Source organism: Bidens hawaiensis, unplaced genomic scaffold (assembly GCF_021521415.1).
Source record: "Bidens hawaiensis isolate Kalapana, Puna unplaced genomic scaffold, B.hawaiensis_p1.1 tig00046230_1, whole genome shotgun sequence".
NCBI classification, from domain to species: Eukaryota; Viridiplantae; Streptophyta; class Magnoliopsida; order Asterales; family Asteraceae; genus Bidens; species Bidens hawaiensis.
In genome coordinates, this window is record NW_027498256.1 from 57,974 (window position 1) to 68,569 (window position 10,596).

General features: G+C 37.3%; 1 pseudogene; it reads right to left on the reverse strand.

Moving 5' to 3' along the window:
* Positions 1–217: 217 nt before the first annotated feature.
* Positions 218–734, reverse strand: LOC143596316 (toll/interleukin-1 receptor-like protein pseudogene; annotated as a pseudogene).
* Between the last annotated feature and the right edge of the window lie 9,862 nt (positions 735–10,596).

The following is a 10,596-nucleotide window of genomic DNA, read 5'->3' on the forward strand; positions in this document are numbered from 1 at the left end:
CTCTGGCACCTCTCGAAAACTACCTTCAACTCTAAGCTCTCTTAAATGTCGTAAACCATAGATGCTTTCTAAAGATGAGCCTACTACCTTTCCATTAACGCACAAGTTAATGAAATGTAGTTTTGGTGAAATGTATTGAACAATTTGATGAATAAATTTTGCTTCAGGCCTGTGTTAAAAGAAGATTCAATTAGATTACTCAAAGTAGCAGTTAAAGAATATAAGGTGAAGGAATTACCCATCAAGAGTGTTCTTCAACTCAAACCCAGCCAGACCAGCTGCTTCGTTGAGAGCATCTCTCCATCTCACAGAAGCCTCTTTCTCCACATCTTTTGCGAAGGCTTCTCCAACGGCCCCGCTTTGGTTGCGGACTTCGGTAGGTTCCACATCATAGAAGATGGGATAAGCAGTCTGCTCCTTCATCTTCCGACACTCCATGATCTTTACAAGCTCATCTAAGCACCATGATGAAGACGCATAGTTCTTGGAGAATACAATGATGTGACACTGGGAATCTTCAATGGACTTGATGAGCTGATCATTGATCATTTTCCCTTTCTCGATTTTTTCATCGTTTTTGTAAGTGATAATGCCTTTATCTTGAAGAGCATGATAGAGATGATCGACAAAGTTTTTGCGGGTGTCTTCACCACAGAAACTCAAAAAAACATCATAATCGAAGCTCTTTCGAATTGATGACACCAAACTAGATGCCATTGAATGCAAGGATGAAGGATTGAATAAAATGGATTCGTTGTAAATCGGGAAAAGTTAGATGAACTGGTAAGAGATTAGTGGCCGACAATTGTTTGGAAAACCTTTATAGTTCAATGTATGGCTTAAGAGTTAAGACCTATAATTAATATCTTGAGAATTGGTCATTACTTGTTTTCACCATGATAGTTGGTAATATGGGTGAGTGCTAGTCAAACAATCTTGTATCTTCTATTTTGTTTTCAGTACCTTGACTTTATGAAGTGCTCACCCGGTCCAAGGTCTACAAAATCACCAATCTAATGTTTCTTTTATAAAATATGAGATTTCTTATGAATATTCTTCATTTTTCGTCTTTTAGGTGTACATGTAGGAAATTGTACCTTTTATCATTAATCTTCCTTAACTACATGGATCATCCTCCTTTACGTTTATGGTTTGTAACATGTTTTATCATATTCGCTAACTGACATTCTTGTTCAACAAAACACATCACTATATATAATTGGAGAAGCAAATAAATACCTAGCATACTTGTTCATGGTCACTATGAGATTCCCCTGAAAAGTTACATCGCCTTTCCTAAAGACTCATCATCTCAATGAGTTATGTAAAACTTTTGGTGCAACACCAACTTGAAGGATTTGAACGGTTAATGTGGAAAGTATAAGGGTGATTCAGTTTTGGTCTCATGCGGTGGCTTGGAAGAGATCGAGTTAATAGTTAAATTATTTTTTATCATTATCTTTTTATTTGAAGTTTGAGTTCTTTGTAAACCCGGACCGGGACCCGCTAAGCTTACCGGTGCGGTCTGCAGTACTTAGCCTGTTTTCTAAAACCCTGCCGGTTTTGACGGTAAAACGCATTTTCTTAATATTTGTTTTCTATTTTTAATCGTAAAAATAATCAACATCCATCTAGAATCTAATCTTAGTCTTAGTCGCCGCCTACCTTCGGTCATAGCCTCTGCCCGGCCAAGTTTCTTCTTTGATAATGGCATATGCCGCACGTATTTTTCGTATCTTGACACGTATTTTTGTGTGATGGAGATGCTAACGTGACAATCATGTATTGGGGGGTTGGGGCGATTTGTGGGTTGCAGCACCGCCTCGGGCTACATAGCTCTCGCTTGGCCACGTGTCAACCTCCCCTCCTCCCCCCTTCTCAAATTTTGTAGCCCTCCACCATCCACTACACATAGCCTTTAGGCCTTTTCAAAAAAGCCCATTTTGTGGTACACATAACGTTTGGTGTTTAGAAGTTAACACAAAAGTTGATGGTTGCCATATGCTTGCTTGATATATATATATATATATATATATATATATAGGCAAAGTATAAAATGAAAATCCACTTGAGTTGTGAAAACCAGTGAAAACCCTATGTAACATCGTTTTTTTTTTGTTACATGTAATATATGTTGTTACATTTAATACAAAACATTGAAAACATAAAAAAAATGTTTTGCTATTTTTTTTTATATTTTTTACTAATTTTTATTTATGTTTTCATGAGAGAGAAAGTGTAAATAAATTTAAACATTTTTTATTAACTTTAATTGTGAACCACAAGATTTAATCTTTAATTAAAAACATGTGGTTGAGAATGGGTTTCTAGAGTTTTCACAACTCAAGTGGGTTTTTATTCTAACCTAACCCTATATATATATATATATATATATATATATATATATGGCATCATCCGGGTTAATGACCGGTCCGACCTATGACCTGGTAAGATGTCTGGGCCGATTTCGGCCCAGGTCTGAAAACATTGGAGCCAAATTAGTATTTTGAGTTTGAGTATGATGCAATTTGTAAGGCCTATATAAGCACATTACTTTTCTTTTGTTGTAGTATGTATTCCGTTCTTGTTTATTATTAATAAAAAAAAGTCGCATAAATGTTTTGTTAGTTGTTTAAGTGGTAACAGAACTTCGTGTTTCCGACCGACGCCAAGTCTTGATTGTAGTGGTAGTTTCCAATATAAGGCATAAGAGGCCAAGAGTGCTCAAGTTTGATTGCGAGAAGAACGCGTTCACGTAAGGCAAGCGTGTCAAATGGAAGTTGAGGGTAGTCGTTTTCTTTGTTCGATTGAGCAGAATTAAAGAAAACAAATATAAGGAAAGAATCAAGTTTCCTTTTGTCTTTTGTTAGTTATTATATTGCAGTTGTGATTTGCAATTGGGAATACCCTATAATTTGTTTGGAGTTTGTTTTGGGAGATAAATCATAGCCACCAAACATATTATGTTTGTGTTTACTTTTCTACTTGCAAAACTATTGCGCCAAGGAAGGAATCCACAAGCCTGTTGTGATACTCGATCACAACCTATTCAACGGAGAATTGATAGACGCCAGCCATATTAAGCTCTATTTTGCATAGAATAGCTTGTTGAATATATAAGGAAACTGATCACAGCAAGATTTGACCTAGATCATCGAATCCAAAATAATGACCGAGTTACAAGTTGCCGGAGGAATCAAGAAATTGAACCAAGGCAACTACAAACAATGGTCAACGTGCATCAAATCGTATCTTCAAGGTCAAGATCTTTAGCAGGTAACAAACAATACTGAGACGAGACAACCCACAAACGATATGAACATGTTTTAGTTGGAGTCAAATTAGTATTTTGAGTTTGAGTAGGATGCACTTTGTAAAGCCTATATAATCCCATTAGTTTTCTTTTATCGTATTATATATGTATTCTATTCTTGTTTATTATTAATAAAAAGAGTTCTATAAACATTTTATGTAATATCATATTTAGTGTTCTTGATACTTATGTAAGGTTTAATAAGTTATACCCCTAAAGAATGGTTACTCAATGACTACCCAACATCTCTCATTTTCATAATAGTATGAGAATCATTGAAGTGTTAAAAAGGCCACTTCAGATATCTATCAACTTAATTACTTTTTTTTTTGTTTGGGTAGGGACCATTTTGTGAACTTAAAACCTAGTTTCCTTTTTACATGTTTCCCTAAATATATGTTAATACAGGTCTGTTTGGTATTGCGTAATGAAATGAACGAGATAATAAAATGGACAAAGGAATGAAATTAATCATTACCATTCCATTATCTTGTTTGTTTATCATATAGGAATGAAATGAATAATAACCCTATTATTATTTTTTTATTAAATAGTAAACTTATACATAATATTTTTGTTGGTTAATGGAACGGTAATAGCATAATACGATATAATAATAAAAATATAATAATTATTATTATAATTTAGTAATAATAATAATAATGATAATAATAATAATAATAATAATAATAATAATTGTTGGTCATTTTTCATTTCATTCCTTGAAGGAATGAAAGAAAAAGCACCTCTTACTAAGAAACAAAAAATGTTATATATAGAAGGAATTTTATTTCTTAAGAATAATTCATTCTATTGATGAATGACAACCAAACATGTTTTATTTTATTCATTTGGAATGATCCAGTTCATTCTGCATATCATTACTTCATACCAAACACCACCTAAGTAAGAAGGTTGCTCAGTTGAAAGGTATTTTAACTCATCATTGGATTTGTAATACGTCAATGATTCATGGGTGGTATTCAGTTGGATTGAAGTTGTAAGAGAACCGTCTTATATATCACAAATTAAACATAAGGTACTAGTGTTTATGCAGTTCTCGCTATTCTCAGTTTACGATTAGCTTTATACTAAACCCAATTACAACAATCTCACCATTCGTGTATGTGTGTACTTATCCTTGATATTCTCACACGTCGAAATGCAGTTGGTTATGTACATATGCACAAACTCTGTTGCAAAGTTGACTGATATGGTTAACCGGTTCACAACTTCCATTGAAGGTAGACTCATGCTCACAAGAACCATGAAGTACTCGGTGATTTCGGGTGATTATATCAATTTGATCAAAACTTCAACTGCAATTAACGGACTAATTATTATTCGTCGCCAATTTGGGTAGTTTTCTTAGAGTTAACCCACACTGATAAACCAGCTCTGAATCAGATGTTGAAATGTAGCAAGCGAGCCTTACGGTGCTTTCTCAATCAGGTCACGAACCACCGCACCATGGCTGGTGTCGGCACCTTTGAGCGGGGAGGACCGAATAACTGTTTCTGGTTCCTAAATAGTGTTGAGTTCTTACATCTGATTAAGCAAATTAATGCATAAACCATTTATAGGTCACATATGCATTCGGATAGAAAGAACAAAGATAAGCTATGAATTTGAACTAGTAAACTATGTATAAACAAAAACTAAAACGTTGATGCATTAACATAGTCGAACCCCTTTTTAATTTTTAAATTTAAAATTAAATATAAAAAAACACATTTTCATTCATTAAAAGACAATTAAAACAAAACAACAACTAACTTAGTCTAGTGGCAAAGATGCATGTCTTACAACCACATAGTTGTAGGTTTTAGTCTCACTTGAGATATGATGTAAAAGATAGGGAAAAAAATTAGTTGTAAAAAAAAAGACAAGGCAAACTTTGAATGAAGTGGATCACAAAATGGGGATCTGAAGAACCTATTCCGAGCATCAAAATAGAATCTAGACCCATAAGATATAGAAGGTTTCCCAGTCACCACGAAATGGGGATCTGAAGAACCTATTCCGAATATTTGGCACCTACTAGCTCTTGGTGCCTGCACCTTCGTCCACACATGGGGGTCATCCACAGAATGTTGAGTGAGCTCAGAATCGTACATACGTTTATTTTGATCGTTCTATACAAAACTCGAACCCTTCCCGCTCATTAATGTCAATATCTCCAGCCTAGAATCTTGTTTTGTATTCTTTGCTCAAGTGGTTATCAAAGAGCATTTCCAACCACCTAAATTTTCGACTATTGTTTTTTGTTTTTTTTACATAAAAAAGAGTAATAAGATAAGTGTAAAAGTAAAAAAAATAAAACCTAAAATTTTTCATCCCATTTCTTTTAATAGAATTAATAAATACGATTAGTCCAACAGGATACAACACTCGTTAAATCCCATATATCTGGATGTGAGTTGAGATATGTATTCTCCGTTGTCGGCACTGGCACGGTTTTGTCTCCCACTCGTTATATAGAGTAAAGCGAATTTGTGTAATATCTAAAGGGCAATAAAATATAAATAAAAAAACAATAAAGCACTAACTCGTTACCACACACAAGCTACAACATATGTCACAACGCACCGAATCTAGAAGTGCGGGGGATCACAATTTATTTCGAATTTCTCTTCTTTATTCCCAATATTATATTTAGCCTCTTTCGCTTTCGTTTTAAATTACAGTCCATGATGCCTATATAACGATCCTTCAACACATTACAGAAAGCTTCGTATATGCTTCTGTTAGCTTCCGGTTCCCACCTTCAAAGGGTCTTTAACAAAGTATAGTCAAATTAAAACAAATAATTATAAAATGTACAAATATTTAATTAATATATTGCCTTAAATTGAGCACACTTAATGTACACAACTTCCCTCTGGACGTGTTTGAATATTGCTCAAGGTCTATCAAAATACTCTATAGTATATGCATGATACTCCTATGAACGTCCTCATTTGCAAACCTACTATATTAAAATAACCAAAGGCGTATATTTATAACATGAAAAAATAACGGGAATTAAAACTTTAAAATTAAAAACATACCTGTTCCCAACTTATATGATCAATCGCCATTATCATCGTTGACTATCACGTCTAACTCATGATATAATGCACTACAATGCAATACCCTATCCGTATTAGCTATGATATCAACTCTCACCACATGATCGATGACGTGTCTCCATGAAGTAAATGTTTGTCCAGCAGTAGCATCACTACTACGAGGACTGCCAGCAGATCCACTACCACGATGGATGATGCGTCTCCGTGATAAATATACGTGTGTACAACATCATCATTACCTAATATATGGATCTTCCACCATAATGAATGACACATCTCCCTGATGAATATGAACGAATTTCGTCATCATCAACACTCACAATACCGGACCTGTGGGATCCCCCACCACGATGGATGATACGTCTCCATGATGAATATGTGTGGACATCATCATGACTACTAATAGTACTGGATTTGTGGGATTCCGCACCATAATGGATGACGCGTCTCCCTGAAGGGACCTATCCACGAGTAGCATGATGACTACCGCGAATACCGAACATAATGTTAGGAACAAAGCGGCGCGCGGAAGCGAAACAGCACACACATGCACAACGATAAACACGCATAAACGAAAATATAAACGACACAAGAATTTAACGTGGTTCGGTCCCCGCGAGGGGACCTACGTCCACGGGCTGCAACTAGGTTTTCTTATTAGCTCAGAACAAAGATTACAATTACATGATGGGATATATATAATAAACAGTATTAGGGTTAAACATAATTAGGAACCAAAACTGGGCCTCCTAATAAAACCGGCCCAAAGGCCTTCATAACCCAACAATCTCCCACTTGAAGGCCTTGCGATAAATTCCAGCCTGCCATCCAAGTAAATATAACAATCTCATTCATCCAGTAACTCTAGTAATCTTCAGTAATAGAAATCTACCAAGCCTCCAGTTCCAAGAACAAGCTAAAACTTCAACAAAAGAAGTTCTCCAAGCCTCCAGTTCTCTAGGAACAAACTAAGATTTCTACCAATCGACACCCTGGTTGCATCCGCCCTTCTCATCAGTTACCTGAAAGGCCTATTGAAGCTCCCGAGAACTCCAATCCGGTCATCCCAGACCCAGCCATGACAAAACTCGCCAATGACTCATCCTCAATCTTAACCGACCCTCACTTACTCACACAACCGGCTTCAAAGACTTCCAGAGGATAAACACTCTCCAAATCAGCAGACTATACCAGGAGAGATTTTCACATTCGGATTCCTGGTCCTCCGAACCCAACGTCCCTTTGGAAACAAACCTAGAACACACCTGCGTGCTCCCACTGTTACCAAAACCCCGAACATGTTCAGACCTCCTCCGAATACGCTCAAACTAACATCACTGTGGCTCCAGGCTTCATGTCTGCAAACTGAAACCCCTTAGCTCTACCCGATTCAGCGAGCCAAGACCTTATAACTCGGAAGTTGGTTCACTTCTTCCGACGATACAAAAAAAACTCATATCTTCCAAAAGTCTTTAATTAAAAGATTCAACAATGCTTCATTGAAGTGAGTAACAAATAAAGCATACCATAATCTTGAACCCAAGAGTCGTCACCGCCTTCACTGAGTCCCAATGCATCAACCTCAGATACATTCTCAAAAGCAGAATTCCAAACCTTTCGACATCGACCCTTAAAATGTCTCACCTCTACGCAACCTACCAAGTCGACTATGCCCAGCTCCCACTGTCTCTGTTATCCCAACCCATGCCACACCAACACTCCATGAGATGAACCCCACTCGTACTATCCCGGCAAATAACTTTACCCAACACGAGATTATGAACCTCTCAAATGGTGTACCACTGATCACCACCAAACAAGATATAACTTCACAATTCCAAACGAACAAGAAGTAATAATCACAGTTTCGAACCAGCTAACAGGCAAACAGCTATAACAACAGTAGAACTTTCATGAAATCAAGCGGTACCAAGGGTTCTATGACCGTACACACGATCAGTTAACTCAAACCCTAACCGAAAGATCATCCAAACGAGCAATAGTTTACATGACTTGCCACTAACCTCATTTTTTTTTTCACTTATGCCGTCACCAGCACACCCGCTGGTTCCATTTTCTCCAAGTTTATCCATCACCAGTACTATATCCAAGTTCACATGACAAACCAATCAACCAAAATCCATAACCGTCAACATTCCGATCATAACCACCTCGTCTTCAGTTATAACAATAACAAACGAGAACAAATCGAAAACAGTGAACAGACACAACAAGGGCACGGGCCTAAACTTGACGATTGTTCAACAGAACACTGCCAAATAAACCGATTTGCACTTGCAATAACCGATAAATCAACTAACTGTAAATAAACTATATAAAGTTACCTCAGACTAATCTCTTGCAAACAAATCTGAACCCGAACCTAAATGGTCTTCACAAAACCCGGTTCCCTAATTTACGGTTGATAATAAATAGTCAAACCCTAACTCAGCCTGACAGCCACCAATCTTGACTGTCGATCACTGATGAACACGAACCAGAAATTAACCCTGCGATCTCCAAGAGTTATTCACGGTGACGGACCTACCCAACCCTAATCACCAAAAAACAGATTCGAACCAAAACCTTCTGCGAAATCGTTACCAGTGCAACGAACCGTGTGTCCAACAAGCCAAAGCTCTGATGCCACTTGTTAGGAACAAAGCGGCGCGCGGAAGCGAAACAGCACACACATGCACAACGATAAACACGCATAAACGAAAATATAAACGACACAAGAATTTAACGTGGTTCGGTCCCCGCGAGGGGACCTACGTCCACGGGCTGCAACTAGGTTTTCTTATTAGCTCAGAACAAAGATTACAATTACATGATGGGATATATATAATAAACAAGATTAGGGTTAAACATAATTAGGAACCAAAACTGGGCCTCCTAATAAAACCGGCCCAAAGGCCTTCATAACCCAACACATAATTTATACACCATGCATACAATGGAACACGCATGTTCAGGTAGGTAATATAATAATGTATCAGGTGATTTAATATTAGCAATTAAGAGGTGTATCAGATGATTCAAAAGACGGAAAAAGAAATATGAATAACTGACTAAGGGGCGACTCTAATGTTCTTGAATACTTAAGAATCATGCATTATTAGCAAGTTATCTTACCAAATAACTGTGACATCCCAACACTTTATTTTAAAATTCTATGAGATAAGCACCTCACGATTAAAACTAAAATTATGAATCTAGTGTTAACTAATGTAAGAAGCATGCTATTTTAAGGCAATCATATTCAAAATCATACCTTTTCCATAAAAAAACTAATTGCTAAATTCATTGAAACGTATTAACAAACACGTGACGAGCATATGCTGTTAAGTGATGTAAGAAGCATAATCATACTTTTATGTAAAACTAAATGCTCATTGGCACATATACAAATACCTTGCGGACATATTATGATAACTAATGTTGTTAGGATTAAACGCACACACGAAACTGAACACACACACGAAAGCAGTAAACGAACACGAGGATTTAACGTGGTTCGGTCTAAACTGACCTACGTCCACGGGTGGCAACTAGGTATATCTTTATTGAGTGACAAATATTACAAGTACATAATGTTGTTTATATAGAGACTGAACTAGGGTTAGTAAATTATTATGCAAGAAATCTAAACCGGGCTGGGCTTGGGCCCGACCGCCCACACCCGTCTCCTCTTTTGACTTCATATAATAAACCGGGCCAACAAGGCCTACGAACCCAACAATCTCCCACTCGGAGGCCTTGAGTACTCTCGTCTGCACTCCTGATTGTACTTCTGTAATCTGAACATTAAACTTCTTCTAGTTGCCACCGCCTTCTCATCAGTTAACCTGAAGGCCCGTTGAAGCTCCCCGGAGCTCCAACACGTCAGTCATGGCTGAAACTGCCCCTGACCCGTTCTCTGTCCCTACCGGCTCCCACTGTAACGATCTACCGGATCCTGAGATAACCTGAGAACAAACACTCTCCATATTCAGCAAGTAATTCATTGGAGAGACTTTTACAGCTGGAATACTGGTTTTCTTAATCCACTGTCGACCTGGAACTGTAACTGAAACACGACCTGTGCTCCCACTGTCACGATGTCCCCCAACTGATTTAACCTTCCTAGCTCGTTCATCCTGAATCTTCACTTTGGCTCTGGGTTTGTTACTTGCAAAACGAACCTTCTTCTGCCCACGAGATTCTGTGAAC